This window comes from Halichoerus grypus, chromosome 8 (assembly GCF_964656455.1).
Source record: "Halichoerus grypus chromosome 8, mHalGry1.hap1.1, whole genome shotgun sequence".
NCBI classification, from domain to species: domain Eukaryota; kingdom Metazoa; phylum Chordata; class Mammalia; order Carnivora; family Phocidae; genus Halichoerus; species Halichoerus grypus.
The window spans coordinates 1,681,343-1,705,648 of record NC_135719.1 but is presented as its reverse complement, the minus strand read 5'-3'; the positions used below and the strand labels follow the sequence as shown (position 1 = coordinate 1,705,648).

General features: G+C 49.6%; 1 long non-coding RNA gene across 3 annotated transcripts; it reads left to right on the top strand.

Annotated features, from left to right (window-relative positions):
- Window positions 1-341: 341 nt before the first annotated feature.
- Window positions 342-19,179, top strand: LOC118527361 (uncharacterized). Of its 3 annotated transcripts, XR_013450237.1 has the most exons (5): window positions 356-924; window positions 7,605-8,242; window positions 14,988-15,066; window positions 15,507-15,623; window positions 15,999-19,179. It is a non-coding gene; the product is annotated as an uncharacterized LOC118527361 (long non-coding RNA). The 3 variants fall into 3 exon arrangements; XR_013450236.1 differs by having other exon boundaries at window positions 350-924; window positions 14,988-15,623; XR_004913079.2 differs by lacking the exons at window positions 14,988-15,066; window positions 15,507-15,623; window positions 15,999-19,179 and having other exon boundaries at window positions 342-924; window positions 7,605-9,760.
- The last annotated feature ends 5,127 nt before the right edge of the window (window positions 19,180-24,306 follow it).

Here is a 24,306-nt window from a genome sequence, read left to right as displayed (position 1 = left end):
CCCCGCCGCCCCGCCCCCGCTCCCCCCCGCCCCCGCCGCCTCCGCCCCCCCGCCGCCCCGCCCCCGCCCCCGCCGCCCCCGCCGCCGCTCCCCCCGCCGCCGCCGCCCCCCCGCCCCCGCCGCCTCCGCCCCCCCGCCGCCGCCGCCCCGCCCCCGCCGCCCCTCCCCCCGCCCGGCCCCGCCCCGCCTCCCGGGCCGGCCTTTGTCGCGCGGCGGGGGGCGCGGGCCGCCGCTCCCCGCCGGGCCGTAGCACCGCGAGACTTGCGCCGCGGGCCGCGGGACCCCCGGGGTGGGGGGCGGGCGGGGGGCTGGCGGGCGCAGGTGCTGGGCCTGCCCGGCGGGGGGAGCGCAGGCGGACCGTCCCGCGCTCGGGTGTCCGGGACGCCGCGCGGAGGCCGGGGGCCGGGGCGCAGAGCGGGCGGGGGAGAAGCCCATTAAGATGCAGAGGAGAGCGGTCCTCCGAGGCGCGGGGAACAAAGGCGCCCAGTGCGGCCACTTAGCATGCCGGGGCCGTGCCGCCTGCTCCCGGGCCGAGCCGCGGCCGAGGGCTGAGCGCCCGGCGCCCAGAGAGCCCCGAGGCGGGGACAGCTCGCGAGCGCGCTCGGTGCGCCCCGGCCCAGGCCGCCGGCCCGGGAGCGGGATGACTGAGCTCTGACGGGGGCGCCGGGCCCTGCTCTGGCTCTGGCCTGGGGACTGGCCTCGGGTGTTACCTGCGGGTGGGGCAGGAGCCTGTGCACACGACCAAACGGGGAACTGAACAGATTTTTAAGTGTTTTTATCTGCTTGTCCTGATGAGGTTAAGCTGCAGAGAGCTTGGAGGGGCCTCTGTTTTTCCACCACCCTCGATCCCTGTGAAAGCTCATGGCTCTTAGGAAGAAAACCCACCAGGCGTCAAGCTCACGCGGATGAGTGAATACATCCCAGGTGAGAGCCAAGAAGGGCAAGATGGCCCCTAAATGTGCAAGTGTTTACAAAAACATCAGACTCTCCTAAATCTTTCCAAAACATTTTTTTGGGGGGTAGAAAAACAATGCTCGGGATGTATTTTCAAATAGGCATTGTCTTTGGGAAACATTTGTCACTATTGATCTGACTAATAGGCACTTAATGATATTCATTTGGTGATCCGTTGGGCAGACACTGAACGCCGGCAGTATGCCAACTAGGTGCTGAGTGTACCATGGAAAGGAAACCACGGGGGCCCTGTCCTTCCAGGGCCTAGCCTGGGGGTGGGGAGGAGAGGAGCCCAAGAAGATACTTGTACTCAGGAAGCACACAGCTGCTGGGGTGGGTGGGGGTGAATGAATGCAGGCGGAGAGACTGGAGTGATCAGGGAAAATGAAAAGTAGGCTCTGAAGAAATGAGCAGGATGTGGAGAGGCGGATGGAGAAGACCTTTCAAGTGCAGACTAAGGCCTGGGGGCATTTGGCAAGGAGATAGGCCAGGCCCAGGGAGATAATGAGAGAAAGAGCAACTCGGATGTCAGCTGGGCACCCCCCAGCGTCCTTGTATCAAGTAGAATGTCCCCGATTCTCCCAACATCAAGCCAAATGAGAACCCAGCTTCTTTTCTACATACCCCAAAAGACGGCACACTCAAATACCCACATGCACGTGATACACAGTATAGGACTGAAGATTTCTTAAGGTAAACGCAAGAGGAGGTTCACCTTGTTCACACCACATCAAACAAGGTAAAATCCATCTTAGATGTTCCCTTTTTGGTCCTGCTCCCCACTGACGGCTGTGTCTGGTGGCCCATCTTCATGCGGGGCACCCAGCATCACCGCACCCCTGCTCCCACCGAGCTGTGCACCCTCCCACCCTCCACGCTCCTTGGAAGTCAGCAAGCCCTTCTCTTTGGGGGGTTCCCCATCAGCCATGACCTGTGGCTCCCTTTGATATCGTCTGCGAACAAATGTATTTGTAATATCTGCCCTGAAAAAGAAAATTGGGGTGAACATAACACATCACCACATACACACACATTTAACATGTACACGCGTATTTGTTGACAAGTTTTACTTCCTTACTGTGCTGAGCCCTGCTACCCATTTTGTCAATATTACTCTGCAGATATCTTTAATCCTTCTCTTTGCGTTTGTCCTTTGCGATAAAGGACAGGTAGCACGTGGCCAGCTGCTGGGGGTTGGGACACTTCCATAGTCCGCTTCCAGTCTGTCATGCTATGCTTTTCAGTTGAGTAAGAACATGTGTGAAGTTATCAGAAGGAGACATTTCACCCTCTCCCCCAGTCCCTGCACGTCTCAGGGTGGGTGATCTCTGCTCTTGCCCAATTCAGCCCTCACCCTGTGCAGATTAGGGACCGGAGAATCCCAAGGTCACACAGCTTGGTAGCCTGGCAAGACTTGGTACCGGGTCACCCACAGTGCTGGGATTTGGCGGCTGGGCAGGGGAGGTGTTGTGAAGGGGTAGAGAAATGGGGGATCTGGGCCCTTACCTTGTGTCTCGTCTCTCTCTTCTCTCTTGTTAAATAGGTAAAGACCCAGAAACATCGATTGTGGAGGACAGCCCCCACTCCTAAGTAAACAGTCTGAAATGGAGCGGTTAGTCATTGTTGAATACTGAGTGGCGTTTACACAATACAGTGGTCTCGTGCTAATTATGAGAGCTAGTAGACTGTGACCAGTTAACAGGCTCAGGAATTCCGCTCAACCTTTAAACAACCTAGAACTCTTTTAAATTCCAAAGGAGGCTGTTGAATTGGAAGCTGAGATTTGCATTTTTTAAAAAAAGGAATGAAGGCAGACCCGCTGGGCCCATAGCACGTGATCGTGATCAGTGTTTGGGAGCATGCTTCTCCCAGAAACGCCCTGGGCCGGCAGCCACAGTGCGGGTGAAACTCTTGGGTGGGGGGTGGGGAACGCAGTCGGTCACCTGGCCGCTGCGTCCCATCCCTGTGAGTTCTGACACGAGAGACAGGACTCCCATTGTGCGATGTGTGATGACCCCAAGATTGTTCTCTGCTCTTCCCTTCAAGATAGCAGGAGGCCAGGAATGAAAGCAGGGCCTTCCTCCAAAACAGAGGGCGTGGAAGGGCAGATAGACAGACAGACGGGGCTGCCGTATCTGCAAGCAGGGGCGTTTCTTCTCTGCCGCACACTGCTCGGCCGCTCTCCCCCTCCCTCACCCCTCCCTTCTTCCTAACTTCTTGTTCTTCGCTGGACAGAGCGGTGGTGGAGCCCCCCAGCCAGCGGGTCTCCCCGTTACTCTCGAGGCAGGGACTGAGCCCAGAGCTGGATGGGGCCGCGGGTTTAGGGGCGCACAGGCTTTGAAGCAGAGAGTATGGCACAGGTGTCCTCTGTCACCACCACAGCCTTCGACCCACCCTGGAGCTTCGTGAAGCCTCTTAGGCCTTGCTTTCCCCACCTGTGTGGCAGGTGACTCGAACCCCTGCTGAGTGCTAGCGACCATGGACTTGGATGTGGAGATGTTTGTGCTCGGTATACTTGAGAGGCTTTAGAAGGTGACTCATAGCTCAGCAGAGAAGAAGGGACGTGTGGCAGGACCCCCCAGGCCCCCAAGAGAGAGATAGAGAGACAGACAGACGCAGAGAGAGAGACAGAGACAGAAAGACATGGGAAGGGGCAGAGTCTCTTGTTCTGCCTCGGGGAGAGTGGGCAGAGGAAGAAGGGGAAGGAGCAGGCTGTCAGACCCACGTGTTCTGACTTCCATTGTCTGGCCTGAGTCCCTGGAGAGGCACCTCCAACGAGCTGATGGAAAAGCCAACAGCTGAGGGCTTTCCCCCATTCGGAAGCCCAGGGAGGGAGACTGCACAGGATGGTTGTGCAGGGATGGAGGGATGCGGCCGGAGAGCTGGGTCCCACATGGCGCCCTTGGCTCCCTGGGGCCTCCGCGTGGTATGCCGGGGATCCTTGCATTCCTGCAGGCGAGGGGACACGAAGGTACTGAGTCTAGGCTTCCGGGTTCCTGGGTGAGGGGGACCAGCAGGCCTCAGGGAGCAGGGCTCAACGAACAAGGCTCCAAACCTGGGCCACAGATTTCAGCAGTAATCCAGGCCTCCTAAAGATGCCTTCAGGTTCAGCGGCCAGGTGACCGCCCCAGGCACTCAGAACGGAGGGGAGCAAGAATCCTAGGGCCCTTGCTCCCCACCAGCTGGACACCACCTGGAAGAGGGGGTGGCATGATAAGGGCCTCGGGAGGACCCTGCATTCCATCTGAAGGAGACCACCGTCTCCAGAGGAGATGCTTTCTGTGCTCACGGTGAGTTTAGTGGGTTCAAAGGAGTCTGGGGTGAGTGGATTTCTGCCCCTGCCGCGTAGTACAAAGGGATGGTCTGAAGTTAGAACATAATAGACACACACATCTACAGTGAAAATGCCCCATCTGTGAACTCTGAGGGATCAAAACCAAGGAGCAAAGTGTGCACATGCTGCTAGAAACTCAAGAAGAAATGGACGAAATTCCCCTCGGCCCGGTAGACTTCAGCCAAGCTCTTCCAGCATGTGATAGATCTAATACACAGCAACTCATGATTAACGTGACATGTGCCGATTTGAAGCCCGTGGTTTACTCTCAGCCAGATCGTAGGACCAAAGGGTCTGTTCCACTCGCCCTAAAACAAGTCCTCCCGGCCCCCGGGGGGAGGGCACATGGCTGGGACCCAGTGGGTTTGGAGACAACATTGGACGGCAAAGAGAGGCAGGATCTTCCTCCCTGGAGGTGTCCGTCCCTGGGGAGCTGCTCTCAGGCTAAAAGTACCCAGAGTCCGATGGCCTGGGCTTCTCAGGAATAGGGGCGGCAGGTGCTTGCCCCCATCCTTGGCGGCGTTCTCCGGCTTTCTCAGTCGTTGGCAGCATGCTGGTGGTCTTCCCTCCCGCACAGAGTGGTGTAAACTACACTGTTTCCCGATCGTGGCCTCGGAAGCCAGTCGGCCAGTGTGCAAACACTCCACTCACCTGCCCCGTGGCTTACACTCTCTGTGCCTCAGTTTCCTCGTCTATGAAATAGGGATAAAACAGTACTTACCCCAAAGGGGTTTTGTGAGAACTAAGTAAGCTAACATTTGTGAGCGGCTTAGAACTTTATCTCACATGTGGTTGGCAAAATGTATTTGTTGCTATTACGACTGTTATCCAAGAAGGTTCAGTAGCCAAGGATGAAATGGGGCACATTTGGGGGGGCGGAGTAAGGAATTCAAAACCACAGCGACTGATAATTTGGAAAATAGCATAAAGATGACTCTGCACAGCAAAAGCTATCCCCAGAGAAAAATTCACAGCTGCAAATATTTGATTATTAAACAGGAATAAATGAAAATGAGTGAACCCCATTCAGGTTAAAATGGTGGAGCCCGTCAGTAAGGACTTATCACTTTGAACCTGAGAGCTCCCCAACTCAAATTGATGCCAATGGAAGAATCCAAAGAAAGAGTGAAGGACCCAAGTGTAGTTACACTTCAGGAAAACTGGAGCCATGCCTCTGAGCATCACCAGGACTCACTGTGCACATCTTCTCTCCTCCTCGCTACTCCCACCTTCCTCCGTGTGGGGAAGACCTTGCTCCTGACAAGTAGAGTTGGCGCAATTTCTGGCCCCCATGCATGGAGAGGGGCTCCATCTCTTCCTGCATCACAGAGTTGAAGGCTGGGGCTGCCCTGGCTTCGATGCCTACCCCGGATCAACCATGTGCATGGATCAGGTGACCATGACTGTCCCCTCTCGGGACAGGAGACCCTGTCTATAAGAAGAAAGCGCCTCCTGGTGGAACCCCGTGGCTCGAAAGAATAGGGACGATGTCTCCAGAGAAGGATGCAAGGCTCTTTTCACAGTTGGTCTCTAACAACGTGGGAAAAACTGATCTGAGATAAATGCAGACACTGATTTAGCAAGAAGTCAGAAATGTTTATAAGGGTGGAGTCTTTGGAAAGGACCTCCGTGTATCCACCTACCAGCCCCCACCCTCCCCACCAACCGCTGTGCGCCGATAAAATCCAGATCCTGTCGTTTCCAACACACGACATACACAGGGATACCTCCTTTCCCCAGGATGCCCTTCTCCCCTGGGGGAGAAGGGTTACTCGTCAGTAACCATTTATTCCTGATTGCCTCCTCGCTTCCAGTGGAAATCGCATAACTGCCTCCATGAAGGGGCTCCGTGTCCCAGCTTTCCCTACTCTGCCACATACCCCACCGTGCTGGGATCCATTTCTTTTGTATGCTCATTTCATTAAGTTGTGAGCTTGGGCCTTCATATTTTTGCTTCTTCCCTGGTACCTAGCTCGTATCCTGAGCCACGGGAAATAATCTAGTATGATGGAGTGAGTGAGGTGGGCAAGTATGGGTGGTGGGGAAGGTGACCGTCTTATCAGACGACAGTGCTCACGTAGCGCACCACGCCTCCGGTCCGTGTCCTCCACGGTGGGATGCCCAGTGAATGCTGCTGAGCTTCCCAGCACATGCCTTACAACGCTTCCTGGCTGGGCTCTTCTTTTTTTTTTCTTGCCAAAATTCTGATCATATTATATTAAAAGCTGCATCAGTTACTCTTGGAGAACAAGAGGGAAAGGAGTATGAAAAAAGGATACTCCGAGCTCGGCGCCCTACTCGGGGTGAGTCCTCATGCTCCCCAAGTGCGTGAGAAGGAGCTCAGGGGCTCCATTTTCAGCAGCAACCGTAACCCCTGCTTCTCGACGCTCAGCCCTTTCGGACCTTCTAGTCGCCTTGACACCATGATTTCACAGGCTCAGGCATTTTTGACTTGGCCTCCTTCGTGATGAAATGCCACATGTGTGCATTTATTCAGATTTCCATAGGTAGCCACTTCCCCGTTTGTATTAATCCATTTTGGAAACCACCCTCACAGATGACAATTTTTCGTCCCCAGCATAATAAGATCATCTCAACGTTTCAGCAGGTAATTCTAATTCTTTGAGCTTATGTTATTTGTAAAGAGGTCTTTATTGCTTAAAAATGCCAGGTGAATTAGTGGAGTTAGTTAACGATTAATCTCTCTCTCCAAGTAATCTTCAACATTCTGTTGGCGTCCCCGCCGGTTACTCAGAGGCAACACACCTGGACCAAGTTCATTATCCAGACAACTGGTCTGCGGCTGCTCGTCATTAGCATGCATATTACCACAAATAGGGGACAGGAGACAACGACTCCCTCCCTGTAGGTCACACTGACAGAGGGAAATCAGCACGTTTCTGTTGAAGGACGGTTATTTTGAGCACCCGGAGTCTAACTCCTTGAGGGGTGAAATTTTGGTCTTCTGCATATCTACCTTTTTTAAACACAGTCTTGGGATTTTCGAATTGAATTTCAAAAAACCATCTCGTACGTAAGTTAGAGGCAAACCTTAGAAATTCTCCAGTTGTCCCTGCTTGCTGTGTCCATCAGGGGACTAAAGGTTAGAGATGCACCAGCTCTGGACTGCGTTAGCATCCGGGGCGAGGTGGGGGTTGCAGGGAAGGCAGGTCAATCACTGTTGCTTCATTGCTGTGTCTCAGAGGATGACATGGACACCCACCTCTCCCCGTTAGCAGGAGGTCTAGTCTTTCACAAGGTTTCTTGCCCCCCAGGTGTCTCCTGGGGGTTCTCAAGGGATCTGAATTTCCCACAGGTCTTCCTTGGGGCCTCACCACTCCAGTCGGCCACCTCCCTGCAACATCTGCTCCAGACCTCTCTCCTGGCTGGCACCTGTCTCTTCTGGTGATCCTGTTAGATTTCTACTCTGCTGGGCTCTGTTGCCCACACCAGGGCTGCCATCCTGGGTCAGCCATAGGGCAGGCCTCTGCTCTCCTCATCTACGAAGGGCCGTTCCTGCTGCTTCTCACCACCCGTGAATGGGGCCAGAACCCGCACGTGTCTCCAGCTACTGGCCCAGGTACGGACGGACCCCAGAAACTGACCATTCTATGTGCTGCTCATCTGCCTCTTGCACTGAAAACCCACTTGCCATCAACTGAACATCGAGCCAAACCAAAGACCAGGGGCATGTTGGGGCCACTGGACTGCCTGCCCCCACGCACACCCCTCCACCCCAAGTGCTCTAGCCTCCCCTGCTTCTTAAAGTCCAGAGCCCTGATTTCTTTCTGCTCCCAGAGAGAGGGGAAATCCCTCCCTTCACCAACTGGTTTAAGGTCACCAGCTCCCCGAGAAGACTGAAGGGGGGCCTGCATTTCCTTCCTGACCTACCAGGCTGTAGGTTCCTCTTCCTGCCCCTGCGGTCTCAACAAGACGATGGTGAGTCTGGTAGTGGTAAGTTTTCCTATGCATGGCTTCTCGACCTTACATATGATTATAAAGAAAATTCCCTGTTAGAGAGAAAAATCAATGCAGGATTGTGGGGTGGTGGCCAGGGTGGGGCTGGAGTCTCCTCATTCCCCTGTCACTGTTTGGTAAGCTGTCACTTACTGTCTCACTGAGGGGAAATGAGCAAGAAAAAGCTTAGGAGGGGGCACAGATCTTCACATGCACTTTATTTCATCCCTCAAGCTTCTAAAATTGTGATTGAAACAGAATGTTTATTGACCAAATCATCTTTGGCTTTATAATCCTTGAAGGGAAAAGTAATAATATTAAAAGTAATAATAATCCCAGTATTTGCTGTGCAAACCATCTGCTTTTGCCCCTGTGCAGTCCCCCAGAACCTACTTTGTTCACACACCTCACAAGGATTTGCTCCGGTGGGGAGCCAGCCCACAGGACGTCAGCATCCTGGCTGGTGGTGACACATTCCAGACACTGTTAATAGAAGGTGTCCTGAAACCCTCACTCTCTCTCTTTTCCTGGGGATGCGTGTGTTCCTTGTTGGGAGATTCCCTTGTTACTCTCTCAGCGCCCACAGAGAAGAGCCCTTCACTGGGTTGGCGTGGGTGTTTCTGAGCAACAGAAAATTAAAGTCAGGATCCTGGGGTGAGACCGAGCTCAGGACTAAACTTGGAGGTGGGAAACCAACACGAAACTGATAAAATTGTCCAAGGCAGATGTTGACTTGAAAGCTCTTTCTTCATTCACAAGCAGAAAGAACAGGAATAGAGAATCTAAGTAACACCTACTAAAGATAAATATATATTTAAAGAAGGAGGAGGAGGAAGAAGAGAAGAAGGAGGAAGAGAAGTTACAACTAACAAAACAGAAAACCAAACAAAAACCGAATATAGTCAAAACTCCTTTCTCGACAGGAGGCCATGATCTATGAGGAGCCATGTCAAGGAACATGCAAAAAGCAAAGTGTGTCCAGGACTCCAGTGGAACCTGTCCACGTGGCTGGTTCCTCCCCTTGGCGGGGGATGCTTTTGTCTGTCGTGACTCAGTGATACGGGCCACAGGGCCACCTGGCTCATCTCCCCGCACTGCACACACACAACACACCTTCCCTGGCAGCCCGCAGGGTATGAGCTGGTTCCCTGAGGAAGTTTGCTGTAAGGAGGTCATGAGCTGGTCGGCCCACAGGAACAACGCTGATGTACTTTCTATTTTTGTTCCCCATTAAACATAAGTTGGCATTTGGTCAGTTCAGTCTGTCCCTCAAGGTCTGATAAGTTTGCTTGAGTTAAAAAAAAAAAACACAAATGTTCCAGATCATGGACGATGGTCATGCCCCAAGCTGATGCTGAGAATCTGCTGGCCACCCTGGAGGGCATTTTGGTCATACTGGTTTCCAATTTTAATCAATACAATCTAAGTAACAACTATATCACATTTGTATTTATGTGAATATGTAGACTTGTATCTATAAATATACTGTATATCTCTATAAAGTGCCTAAAAGATGCAAGATTATTTCTGTATATATTTTATTTAACCCTTTGTAACGTTTTTTTAAAAGATTTTATTTATTTATTTATTTATTTATTTGAAAGACAGTGTGAGCAGGGGGAGGAGCAGAGGGAGAGGGACAAGCAGACTCTGCGCTGAGCACAGAGCCCAACTCGGGGTTCAGTCCCACAACCCTGAGATCAGGACCTGATCTGAAATCGAAAGTCAGATGCTTAACCAACTGAGCCACCCAGGCGTCCCACCCTTTGTAATTCTTTAATTCACTTATTCTCATTCTCATTTTACGGATCTGGTGACTGATATTCAGAGAGGTTGAGTGACTTGCCCAAGGTCACACAGCTAATAAGTTCCAGAGCTAAATACATGAACCCCGACTGGGCTGACTCCAAAGTGTTGGCTCACTCAATCTCCCGTTTTAATTAAAGTCAGCCCCATGTGTGAATAGATGTATCTCACTTTAACATGCACACTTGAAATGTAGCTTCCCGGGTTAATTTCGTGCAGTTACTTGAAATAAGATGTAGGAGGCTGTAAACTGTGGAAACGAGTAGAGTGAGCAGGTGTCGGAAGGTGGGATGGCCCTCATGCCCCGGGCGAGGTCGGTCCCTCAGGTGGCGGGAGCCTGCAGGCTGACCACGCCGAGGGCTGGCCACGTGGTCTCACTGGTCACTAAGTCAGCACATCCTCTGACGGGTGTGGTGTCCCTGGTGCTGTTGACGGTTTCAGGTGTACAGATTGGACCCCCAGGTGTGCTGGATGTTCTAACGAAATCAGAAGCGAACTGACCTAACTTCTCTAAAGTGCAAAGTTGTGTCCCCTGATGTCTGTGATTGGACTTTGTGTTTGTAGCATCAGCTACAGGGTGAGGAGGTCTTCAGTTCGTAGTGGATGACCCCCGAATACAGTGACGCAGGGACGGGGGAGGGGGGCCGGCAGCTAGAATGTAGAATCCTATGTCCTTTTTAGTTCATTTTAAGTGGTTTATTTTCCCAATTTTTTGTACTCTTTTATTTCAAAATAATTTCAGACTCCCAGTAAAGTTGTAAAAATATTAGAAAGAACGATCATACACACCTCACCCCAATTGTTAACATTTTGCAACACTTACTTTATTGCTTTCTCTCCATCTATCTTCATGTTATCTTTTTCTGAATATTTGAGAATAACTGGAGACATTATAGCCCTTTCTGCCACACACTTCAGCGTGCATTCCCTAAGAAGAAGGGCTCGCTCTTACATAACCGCATTATCATTATTACAATCAAGAAATAGTGAAAAAAAGAAATTATCAGGATGCCATATAATTATCTAAGCTACAAATATTATTCATTTTCCCCAATTATCCCAAAAACGTTCTTTATGGTAAAAAGGACTTCTGGTTCCCAGAGCCCCGATCCATAATTATACATTGTCATGTCTCTGGAGGTTCCTCTAATCTAGAAATGTTTCTACTTTTCTCCTTAGTCGACTTTACTTTTTAGAACACTTTAAGGGCGGTGCCTGGGTGGCTCAGTCGGTTAAGCGTCTGCCTTCGGCTCAGGTCATGATCCCAGTGTCCTGGGATCGAGTCCCGCATCGGGCTCCCTGCTCAGCGGGGAGTCTGCTTCTCCCTCTGCCTCTGCCCCTCTCCCTGCTCATGCACTCTCTCTCTCTCTCTCTCTCTCTCTGTCAAATAAATAAATAAAATCTTAAAAAAAAAAACACTTCAAGGGTAACAGAAAAATCCCTATATGCCCCCTGCACCCACACGCACAATCTCCACCTCTACCAGCATCCTGCCCCAGAGTGGGACGTTTAAAGTTCCATCGATGAATTGATGACATTGACACATTATAATCACCCCAAGTCCATAGTTTACATTAGGGTTCACCCTTAGTGTTACGTTCTATGGGTTTTGACAAATGTTTAAAGTATCCAGCATGGTATACAAATCATTTCACCGCCCTAAAAATCCTCTGTTCTCCACCTGTTCGACTCTGCCCCACTCGGAACCCCTGGCAAGCCCTGATCTTTTTACTGCTTCCATGCCTTTGCTGTTTCAGTCTTTTCATAGCTTGATCGCTCATTTGTTTTTAGTGCTGAATGATATTCCATTGTCTGGATGGACCACAGTGTGTTTATCCGCTCACCTTGCAGAAGGACGTCTGGGTTGCTTCCCGGGTTGGGTGATTATGAACAAAGCTGCTATAAACATCCACAGGCAGGTTTTGTGTGGACACAGGTTTTCAACTCCTTTGGGTAAATTACCAAGGAACACAATTGCTGATCCCATGGTAAGAACATGTTTTGTTTTGTAATAAACCACCAAACTGTCTTCCAAAGTGGCTGCATCATGTTGCATTCCCATCGGCATCAAATAAGGGTCCCTGTCACCCCAAATCTCACCAGCATTTGGTTTTGTCATTATTTTAGGTTCTCACTGTTCTAACAGGCGTGTAATGGTGCAATGTTTCTACCACCATTTTTGGAACAGTAAAAATCCTTGTCCGTGGACCCTATCTCTGGGCTTGTGGCTGCAGTGATGATTTTGTCATTATGGAGTTGTGTTCTGATCTCACAGCTGGTGGGGTGACCTTAACTAACCACAAATAACGTCATTAGCTGAATCATTAGTCCAAGTTGGGGCCCAGGGCACCTAAATTTCCTACATAATTTAGCATACCTTTGGAAGCCTGGGTAAAATGTATTACCTTAATTATTTGATGATCTACATGTACAGAACCATCACAAAAGATTAGAGTAGCATTATGATAGCTATCTATCATGTATTGAATAGTAAGGCACCATTCCAAGATTCCATTGCTGTTTTTTTCAGAATAGCCTGGAGAGGAAAGTGCTAGCTCAGTACTTCATGGATTCTGGATGCACACTTCTCAAAACAGGGTTTGCCATACAGTCGTTGGGGTTCACAATCATTGTCACATTGATGCCATTGGAATTCCTTTTCTATGCGAAACTTGGACAAAAATGCCTTTTGTTGATCCTTTCTAGTAAGAGCAAGAAAGTACAGCATCGAGACTTGCAGAATGTCCTGAAGACAACAGTGAACACTCTTGTAAGAAGTACTCCGTTTTCCCAGCCTTGATGGCCCAGAGGATGATACCATAAGGAAACACCTGGGCGTTGACAAGCCTGAGTTGAAAATGACTCAGAAGAAGGGCTCTGAATGCTACCAATTTTTAGGACAAGATGAACTAATGTGTGCATAAGAGTGATAAATGAATGCAAATCAAAACCATGGTGAGATACCACCTCACACCAGTCAGAATGGCTAAAATCAACAACACAAGAAACAACAGGTGTTGGCAAGGATGTGGAGAAAGGGGAACCTCGTGCACTGTTGGTGGAAATGCAAGCTGGTGCAGCCACCCTGGAAAACAGTATGGAGGTTCCTCAAAAAGTTAGAAGTAGAGCTACCCTATGATCCAGCAATTGCACTACTAGGTATTTACCCCAAAATACAAAAACACTTATTCAAAGGGGTACATGCCCCCTGATGTTTACAGCAGCAATGTCTACAATAGCCAAACTATGGAAAGAGCCCAGATGTCGATCGACAGATGAATGGATAAAGAAGAGGTGGTATATATAAACAGTGGAATATTACTCAGCCATCAAAAAGAATGAAATCTTGCCATTTGCAACAATGTGGATGGACCTAGAGTGTATTATGCTGAGTGAAATAAGTCCTTCAGAGAAAGTCAAATACCATATGATTTCCCTCACATGTGGAATTTAAGAAACAAAGCAAACGAAAGAGACAAAGCAAGAAGCAGACTCTTAACTCTAGAGAACACACTGATGGTGTCCAGAGGGGAGCTGGGTGGAGAAATGGGGGGAACAGGGATGGGGATAAAGAGTACACTTATGATGAGCACTGAGTAGTGTGTAGAATTGCTGAATCACTATATTGTACACCTGAAACTAATATCGCACTGTAAGTTAACGATGCTGGAATTTCTTAAAAGAATGATATATGATTTTAAAAAAGGTATCTAAATACATCTAAAAGGACTCTTTCAATAATATGAAATAAGAATTTACATATTAAGAACGTACGTCAGTGCTGTCTTCCTTTTGTTTTGGTGCGTAAGTCAGTGACGTACTTCACATTCGACGGCGTCTATGAAACATGCTTTTATTCCCATTGCCCGGAGGGGGTAGTGAAGGCTCAGGGCACTTAAAGAGCCTTCGAAGCGAGTAAGAGACAGAGCCAAGGTCTTCACTCAGGCCTGTCTGGCTCCACATCCCAGCTCTTAGCTAGTCTGCGATGCACTTTTCAAAGCTCCCTTTTGGACGTGATGGCCTCAGCTCCGTCTGCCGTGGGAGCCCCCGAACGCAGAGTGTTGGCACAGGGACGTGGGGAGGCGGCAGGAGCTCCCGACATGCCCTTGGACCTCTCACTGTCATCTGGGGAGTGGGGAACCAGCATTCCTGGGTCCTTTCTACACCTGGGGCCATTTGCAAATTGAAACAATGGACTCTACCCGTCTCCTTTAGGAAATACCTATTATCTCAGACAAAGTCCAGGCTTCAGCCCTTCTGGAGTTGCGAAATGATCTCAGAAGCAATATCAACATGCAAGACAATGAAAATCTCTGCGTAAGTTGAGTCAGGGCACAATAGAACAGGATATAACTTTGACTTAAACGTGGCGTTGGGGGAAACATAAGCCAAGTAGTGTTTGCTCTCCCCCCAAACACCGAGAGCCAATGTGACCGGCCGGGCACCCTGCCCCGTGTGAATACTCCTTTATTTGCTTCTGATGCCTCATAAATACGCTCAGTTGTTCACATTAAATTGTATCTAAGCCCACTCAACCCCCGGGATAACGTTTCCTGCTCTCACAGGGCGCTTTCCCTCTTTATCCCAGAACACATTCAAGGAAAACATAGTTCCAGTACTACTTTCTTATTTTGCTGAAAGCAGAATGTACAACAAAGGGCCTCAAACTTAATTAGCACATTAACATAATCACATCAAGGATAGACACAGCACTTGACAATAGGAAATTGGATAAATCAATGCAAATGATTTCAGCCCCATGCTGTATAATTAGACCCCACCCCCCCCAAAAAAAGGCTGGCTTAAATGCTGTCGACTCATTTACTGTAGTTGTTTCTAATTTATGAGGTTGGAATTGTTGACACCAAAGAGTGCTTAAATTTATCTTCGCATTTAACTGAGTCAAAAGTTTAAGCACATATTTTCCTCCTCACAGGCTCCTTTTTGACCTTCTGTGCTAAATGTAGATGCTCTTTTGCTTTCGACACGTCTGCCAAAGTTGTAATGCTGCTCTGGTAAGTTTTGCAAACAAAAACCGGTAGCCCTGCCGATGTCAAGGGCTCGGGATCCAAAAGGCATAAAGTGGGCAAAGACGTAGCCAGAACAAGAGCAGGATGGCCACCCGGGGCTGAAGTGCCACGGTCCAGGGAAGACGGCCCGGGGGAAGGGGCCCCCCAGAGCTCCGCACAGCCTGCCGCTTCGGAGGATCACACCCATCGCAGACGCAGAACTCTGGGACGTGCTCATTCCCAGAGGCTGTTCCGAACTGTCTCTCTCCGTTCATCCCGGGTGCCCCCCCGCCCCCCATCTTGTTTTTGGGATCCAAGGCGGCTGTGTGATTACCCCCGAGACTTCCCTTCACCCTTTGGGTTCGGGCTTCCTTCCAATGCCTAGCAGTTGAAGCATTCCTACAATACCCACTATATTTCCGTGTCTCCTGTGCCTTCCCGACCAGCAGTCACACCTTGTCCAGGAGCCCCCGCCGCACTTTGTCTACACCGCTCTTTCCATGCTGGTTATGTTTTAACATTTCCACTGCAGTCCGTGCAATGTGTATGTCTTTCGTGGGACAGTAAGCTTCCTCGCGGCAAAGGCTGCGTCCCGTTGATGTCCCAGCTCGCGGTTACCCAACGACTCCCCTTCCCCGAGGACGCCGCTCACCCGCCGAGGGCCCTGCACCTGCCCTGTCATTCTAGGAGCTCCGCTAGGTTGCTACCGTGGTTTCCATTTAGGGAAGACCCTTAACTGCTGTGGGACAGCTATCTCCTGCCTGTGCCTGGGAAGGCAGACGGGAGAAAGACAGGAGAGAAGCGGATGCGCAGGGAGGGAGGTGGGGGGAGAGCTGTTTGGGGGGCTGAGGGCAGGGGGCTCTGGGCCCCCCTCGTGCTCCTTAGCCACCTCCACTTCTAGGCCTGAACCCACTTGAGTTGTTCTCCTTTACTTGCAGCCAAACAGTTTTAATTATGACAAGTATACACGCAACAGAAGTTTGGACTGTGGTGTGAGACTATGTCTTCGTCATGAGATCAGATTTGAGCTGTGGAAGCCCAGTGGCACCGTAGCGAGGCCGGCTCTTTGTCCTTGTGTTGCACAAGCTCATCTTTTAAGCTTGGTGGCATCCCTCCTGCTCTGCCCTGTGATTCAGCGTTCACGTGCCTGTGGACCCCAGCCGACAGAGGGTTCTGAGAGACGGGTCCTGCCGATTCCTCGCTACAACCGGATGCCTGTGGTCCGGGCGAGTCCACTTCTCTTCCCATCCGTACCTGCCAAATGGGCAGTTTTGGGGTCTGCACACTTGGAGGTTTGCAAGAATGTGCCCGATGCTGCCCAGGTTGTCTTTGGAGGGCACATGCCTGCTACAGAAGAAAATGCTGTCCTAGAAAACAGCACTGAAAGATGGGACAGGGTCTGGTTTCCCATTATTCTAGGTTTTCGGGGAATTCTCCAGCACTGTCTGCCAGGCAAATGGCAACAGCGTGGCAATCTTCACTGAGTAATTATTCATCATTTAAAAATCCTTAATATCACTGCCGTGGAACGAGAGACCATACCTGTCAATGAGAAAAGACCGTATTACCACTTATCTGGAATGGGGCACAGCACAAGCGCCCTACGATTTTTTATATTTTTAGGCCAAACGCCAACTGAAAATGTAACTTTCCCAGCACAGTTTAAAATAGGTTCTAAAACACAGATGCCTGACCGTGAAAATGTATACCCACCGTGATTGAAGCTTGGCACGGATTACTCATTGGGAGGAATTATAATGCTTCCTGGGGTGTTCTGGGGGGAGATCCTGAGAACAAGCGTAAACACTGATTGGGCATCCATTCTGCTCCTGGGACTTGAGGTTGAATTATTGCTTACACTCCCGATTCCAGAGGATGGATTTTATTATTGCCCTTTCGCATTTGGAGAAATTGAAGGCTGCCCAACGTAACATAGCGGTAACTTGAAATTGCCTACAGTGTATTGACACCGTAGGTATTAGTAAATGCCCTAAATCTGGGCATCTCCCCCAAACCCTCAGTGGCCCGCTGCTAACGCTTTAGCAGCACAGCTCTGGCAGCCGAGCCCCTCAGCTCCAGTGGCTTGAAATCCCAATGGCCTGACAGGCCCAACCCAGGACGTCAGCTAAACAGCCTAGCTCCCTCCCGCCCCTTATAATCTGAAGGGGCAGCCATGTAGGGCATCGTGGAGGAAACACCGTCGGCCCCGACAGCTCCCAGGTGAGGGCTCCCTGTAAGAGAGAAGCCCAGACTAGCAGTTCTCAAAGGGAGGTCCCCACGCCAGAAGCATCAACATCACCTGGGAACTTGCTAGAAGTTCAAATCCTCGGGGCGCCAGGGTGGCTCAGTCGGTTAAGCATCCAACTCTTGATTCCGGCTCAGGTCGTGATCTCAGGGTCGTGGGATCGAGCCCTGCGTCAGGCTCCATGCTCGGCATGGAATCTGCTCGGGATTCTCTCTCCCTCTGCCCCTCCCCCATGCTCCCTCGCACTCTTCACATACTTTCTCTCTAAAATTAACAAATAAACCGGGGCGCCTGGGTGGCTCGGATGGTTGGGCATCTGCTTTCGGCTCGGGTCATGATCTCAGGGGCCTGGGATGGAGCCCCGCATCGGGCTCCCTGCTCAGTGCAGAGCCTGCTTCTCCCTCTGCGTCTGCCACTCCCCCTGCTTGTGCTCTCTGGCTCTGTCTGTCTCTCTGTCAAAAATAAATAAATAAAATCTTAAAAAAAAAAAAGAAATTTAAAATAAACAAATAAACCTTAAAAAAAAAATTCAAAGCCTCAAGCTCTTCCCCAGACCGTCTGAATTAGAAATTCTCGGGGGGTGAGACCCAGACATGTGTGTTTGAACCAGCGTCTAGGTGATCCTAATGCCTGCTGGACTCTGAGAACCACCAGGCTGGGCAGTGGTCACGAGGGGTGAGGGGACAGGGAGCTGATTAAGTTCTCACCCACCAGCCTACACTACTTGGCACTGTGCTGGGTTGGTAATCTCCGTCCACTCACCCAGGTACCGACGCAAGCATGCCCTCAACAGTCACCCGGAGGTGCCCGCATTAGCCAAGTGTTCCCTGCAAAGGAACGACAGAAGTCAGTCCCCGCCCCGATCCTAAATAGCTCCCGCTCTCGAGGGGGAAGCAGTGACACAAGGCACGTGTGAGCAAGCGCCACCTGAACTCAGAAGAGAGTGAGAGCCACTTGCCTCCCGTGCCAGCCAGGCGAGCTGCCCTTGAAATTACACCATTTACGTCTTGCAGGTAACCCCGCAAGCTACGATTCTCTCCATTATCCAGAGAAGGAAATACAAGCTCAGGGAGGCAGAATGACCCTTCCGAAGACACACAGCCTGTGAAGAGCAGGGCCGGGCGTGGGCCCAGGCTTTCCGAGCTAATCGCAGTTCCCCGTCCGCTGGGCAGGCGGGGCCTTTGCCCGGGGCGCCGTGGTTTGCGGCATTAATATCAATAGCCGGCCAAGAAGACCGTGCCCGGCCTTTCATTTCTGTTGGAGCATCTCTTAGAAGAACAGCACTGCGTTTCTTAGGAAAGCAGCAGTCCGCTTTTTGAGAAATACAAAGAGAGGATGAGACTTCTTTTTCCAAATTAAATCCACATTTTACAAAGTCATCATAACCCACTTCCTCCCCTGACACACTTCCATCCGGGGAGAGCCTGGCGCTCAGTCCCCAGGCCTGGCTTCTCTGCAAAGCCATGGGCTACCTTCTGCCTGTATTTTTCTGTGATGAGCCCAGTTTCCAAGACCCAGGGAAACTTTCCACTACTCGGTGGCACTCTTGAATGGTACAATTGCATATTCGAACCAATGTATGAGAGATTTTGCTCTGTGAGAACTTCTTTTTTTTTCTTTTTAAGAGTTTATTTATTTATTTGCCAGAGAGAGAGAGAGAGAGAGCAGAAGCAGGGGGAGCGACAGAGGCTGATGGGAGCCGTGCCTCGCAGCTACTCACCCCGGCCTTGGTGAAGAGTTTATGTGATGAGGGGCACCTGCCTGGCTCAGTTGGTAGAGCACGCGACTCTTGATCTTGATGTCATGGGTTCAAGCCCCACGTTGGGTGTAGAGACGACTTAAGAATAAAAATCTTAAAAAATAAATAAATAAAAGAGTTTCTGTGACTAATGTGTTGATAGTAAAAGGCCCTGGCTAGATCACGGAGACCCTAAAGGAAATATCACCCCAAGGAGTTTATGCAGAATAACATCCTTAGCTGTTCACTGGCCTAGTGCGTGAAGGGCACGACTGGAGACTGCCTGCCTGTGAATCCCAGCTCGGACCTTCGACCAGCCGGGTTATCTTGGGCCTGCAAAGTTGACAGGCTCACGGAGTCCTGGGGACTTTCCCAGTGGGCTCACAGGATCCAGTCCGCGTAGAGTCTGGCTCGCACCGGCTCAGCACCCCGGCCTGCTAGACTGTGCACGTTCTCCCCACCAGTCCTGTTCTCCTGTTCTCCGCGGTAGTCTTCTCTTCCGTCAATCCCTCGTTCCTTTCTTACGGATTTGTTGAAATGGCCCGGATTCGACCCTCCACGTCTCTGCTCTGCCCCCTGCCCCAGCCTCCCCCAACTGGTGTCCTCCGGGTCTCAGTGCTTGGTGTGGCCTGAACCGGTCTCTGTTTGCTGGCGTCTTTGTAAAGCCGTGGCCCCCCTCGGTTTCTCCCGACCCACCAGCTTCCCTGCTTCTTCCTGCACAGATACTTCACTCTGGGCGTCCCTCGGCCGCGGCCGTGCGAGGGAATCGGGCTCGGCAAGAAATGACTGAAATCAGAACGCTTCAGGCGTTGGGTTTTTGAGACTCTCCTCCTTATTGTTTCCAGACTGAAAGGGTAGATAGTGATCCACAGGGCACTGGGAAGAGGCCGAGGACTTGGCACAAAGAGCAGCGGGGCCAGAGTGATCCCCAAACCCGAGGGGCAGGGTGGGGGGGAGGACACAGCGTGTGCTTCTGTGTCCCGGAGAAAAGCTGCCAAAATGTGATTAAGCTTTCTGAGTGAGAACTTAATAAAAATGCCTTTGTTGTCGGTCTCCATGGCTGTGGGATGAATGGAGCGAATACATTTCCAGGACACACAAAAGGCGGTCTGGGAGCTGGGCAGCGTGGAAGCCGTATTCCTCCTCCTATTTGCTCTGCGACCATCGAGCCGCAGACCCGGGCCAGAGTGAGTGTTGGCTTTCCAGGTCCTGAGCAGGTGTGAACTTCTTCCCGAACGAGGAACAGACCTGATCTTGAGGAAGACTGGATTCCCAACGAACCAGCTCACTGCTGCTTCTGGGAAAGCTGGCCTGGAGGACGGGACAGAGACTGTCCTAGCTCCTAGCTCTCAGGAAGCCCTTCTCCTTCTACAGGTCCACTTCTCCTCTTGGCCGCACCGGGGGTGGGCAGGTGCCGTCCATTCCCCGAGGCAGAGGAAGACACGACAGAAGTGGTAGAAGCCGTGGCGGGTGAGGTGGCCACGTGGCCCAGGAGAAAGGCTGAGCCTGAAAGCAAGCTCCTCCTGGGACTCAGGTCCCGGGGCCAAACGTGGAGCCCGACGCAGGGCTTGAACTCATAACCCTGAGATCAAGACCTGAGCTGAGATCAAGAGTCAGACATGTAACCGACTGAGCCACGCAGGCGCCCCAATAGATACAACTTTGAAGAAAGTTTGATTCACAATGGCAAACTCACTTTGGAGTAAATAAAGATGTTTAAGACCTTTTAGAAAAGTATTTAAATCTTTCTTGGAAAATATAAGGATATCCTTAGTAAGTGGAGAATTAGATCATATTCTTGAATGGAAAAATTTCAGTTATTTAAAGAGGACAATCTTTCCAAAATTAATCTACAAATTCAATGCTGTGCCAACCTGAATCCCAGCAGAGCTCTCTGGGGAAACTAAAAAGCTGACTCCTGAATATTTGTGAAAAAACAAAGGACCAAAAGAAGCCAGAAAAATTTTACCAAAACAAACAAACAAACAAACAAACCCAAAAAACCCAAGATGTTTTGATTTGCCCAAACTAGAAGTCAAAACTGTTTAAAACTGTAATAATTAAGAAATAAGACTGGCAGAGGAATAGACAAACGAGTTAAACGGAAGAGAAAGCTGACACTTGTAAGATAGAAAAATCTAATATGTGGTACAAGTGTTGTTACAAGGTGGGGGGGGAGTAGATGAGGATTGATGGATTGATGGTGGGGTTACTGGTTAATCCGTCATCTTTCCCATCTCATTCTGTACTCAAAGATCACATCTGGGTGGATTGAAAACCTAATAATATGAAAAGCAAGCAAAAAAATATTTAGACGTAAATACAGAAGAATATATTTGCATCCTAAGAAAGGCAAAGGGTTTTTTTTTGAGAAGACCAAAAAGTATAAACCAGAAAGGAAAATTCTGATAAATTAGCCCCATCACAGTCCCCCAGGAGCAGAAAAAGATATCCTGAATGCCATGAGTGAATGTTCCTATCTGTGTAACTAACAGAGGATGAGTAGCAAGAATCTATGAAAGCATTCTTACTCATCAATCAGATTAAAAACATCAATCCAATAAAAAAATTGGGTAAATAGTATAAGAAGCATTTTATGGAAGAAAAATTAGTCCCATAAACATGAAAATATTCTGAACATCTCTAATAATCAGGGACATATATATCTTTAAAATATTATGTTACTGTTTTATACCTATCATGTTAAAAACATTTTAAAGATTGACAAACCCAGTTCTTAGGTGAAAGTATAAATTAGTAAGACCACTCGAAGACCGTCTGGTGATATATGTACCAGGGTAATAGCAGGGATAAGTGATGGGTCAACCTGTCTTTTTCAAAATGGGAAAGAGTCACGGAGAATGCAGGAGCTTTCTTGGGCAAAGGGGTTTGAGGCAGGGAAAGGGAACTGGAAGTAGGGAACTGTAATACCTTTAGACGATCCACACTTGCACCCTCCCCGGAAGGATTTTCCTCCCCAAATAACACAGAAGCGCAGAGTTCCGTGGATGTGCTGGACACATTTTGTTTATTGGGTCAGAATGTGTCATTCAGGACAATGTGAGTATCTTGTCCACCCAGATCTATTTGCTATTATAAGTTCCCGAATCAGACTCTGGCTGATCCCTATGTTCTCCCTGGTGTCCTCACTTTCATTCATGTCTGTCTGTCTGTCTGTGTTTGAGCCACAGGACCAGAGTAGGACTTTGAACCTTGGTGTATCACTGAAATAGTACTATAATTTTGTCATCTCGTGGTCATTCCGCCTCTCATGGAGAGCCTTGGACCTGACGGGGCATGGAAAAGGAAGAGCGAGACAAGAAGAGAGAGGAGAGCTATAAACAGAAAGATAATGAACGTGAGACTGGGGAATCTAAAGATAAATACAATTCCCAGATGTTCACCTGGTAGAAAGAAATGTGTGTTTCTAATCGTAAACAGAATTATTTTTATTCACTTATTCCCATTATTTAAATTAAATCTATTTCTTTGAATACATAATCCATTTACATGATTCAGATTCAAAAAGCTTAAATTCTAGGGTAGAATGTCCTCTCCTGACTCCGCTCTTAGCTTCGCCATTAGTCTAGGTCCTTCAGAAAAATGGAACCGGTAGGACATAGACAGGGAGAGACGTATTGGAAGGAGCTCGCTCACGTAATCACGGAGCTGAGAAGTCCCAGCCCACAAGCCGGAGTCCCGGGAGGGCCGATGGTGTGGCTCCAGTCCAAGTCCGAGGGCCTGAGAAGCAGGGAGCCGAGCGTAGGCGTCAGTCTTGAGTCTGAATCTGAGGCAGGAGCAGACCAGTGTCCCAGCTGGAAGACAGGCGGGCAGAGGGGGGGATTCTCTCCTACTCAGCCTTTTGTTTGCTGAGGGCCTTTAGCAGTTTGGCTGAGGGCCACCCAGGGTGAGGAGGCCAACCGGCTTTCCCGGTCGACCCATTCAGAGGTTACTGTCATCTGGAAACGCCCCTGCCAGACACACCCAGAGAGTGTGGAACCCCACATCCGGATGCCCCATGTCCCAGTCAAGTGGACACGTAAGATTAACCACTGAGCTCCCAGTCCATCCCCTGAGGAAATCAGGAGAGATGTTCCAAGGAAATACACAAATTCCTCCTTATGCCTCTTCTTTGCCCAGTGGAATCGCCATACACAGGGCTCTACACCGAGCTTTCTTCACTTAGCAAGATAACATGGAGATATTTCCATACAAGCGCGTGGGGACACCCTCGCTCCCTTTTCTGGCTGTGTTGTACCCCACTCACCTCGTCAATACCATGTGTTACCAACCTTTTGGACCCCTGCCAGCCAGCCAGGAGAGCCTCTCTCTCTTTGCATTTCTGCTATTATGGGTGAGGCTGAGCTCCTACTGAGCCGTCTGCACTTCCTTTTTTGTAAATTGTTTCTATCTTTTGCCCGTTTATTAAAACTTACTTTTTACTTTATTGAAGTGACATATGCACTCAGTTTGAAAATTCAACTAAGTCTGCAAAGCTTGCTAAGGAAAACACAAGTTCCCATCCCCACGTGAGTTTTCCCACTCCTTGGCGCCAACTACTCCCAACACCTTTCTAGGCTTCTCTCCTTGTCTAACTCTGTCTCAAAATAATTAGAGCAACACACTGAAGCGAAGATAGTCTTTCAACACATGGTGCTGGAAAGACGAGATATCCACATGCAAAAAAGTGAATCCCAACACAGACCTCACACCCTTCCCAGAAATTACAAAATGGCTTACACACCCAAATGTAAAACACAAACTATGAAAGTCTCAGAAGGCAATATAAGACAAAATTCAGATAATCTTGGATGTGGTCATAACTTTCAGATACAACACCAAAGACACAATCTATGAAAGAAATAATTGATATGCTGGACTTCATTCAAATAAAAATTCATTAAAATAAAAACTTCTCTGTGAAAGACAATGTCAAGAGAATGAGAAGAAAAAGCCAGACTGGGAGAAAGTATTTGCAAAAGACACACCTAATAAAGGACTGTTATCCAAGCTATACAAAGAGCTCTGAAAATGCAACAATAAGAGAACAAACAGCTCAATTAAAAATGGGCCAAAGACCTTAGCAGACACCTCATCAAAGAAGATATTACAGATCCAAAATAACCATATGAAAAGATGTTCCATGTAGTATGTCATCAAGGAAATGCAAGAACATTAAGATTAAAAGAACATTGAGATGTGGATGGAACTAGAAGGTATGATGCTAAGAGAAATAAGTCAGTCAGAGAAAGACAAATACCAT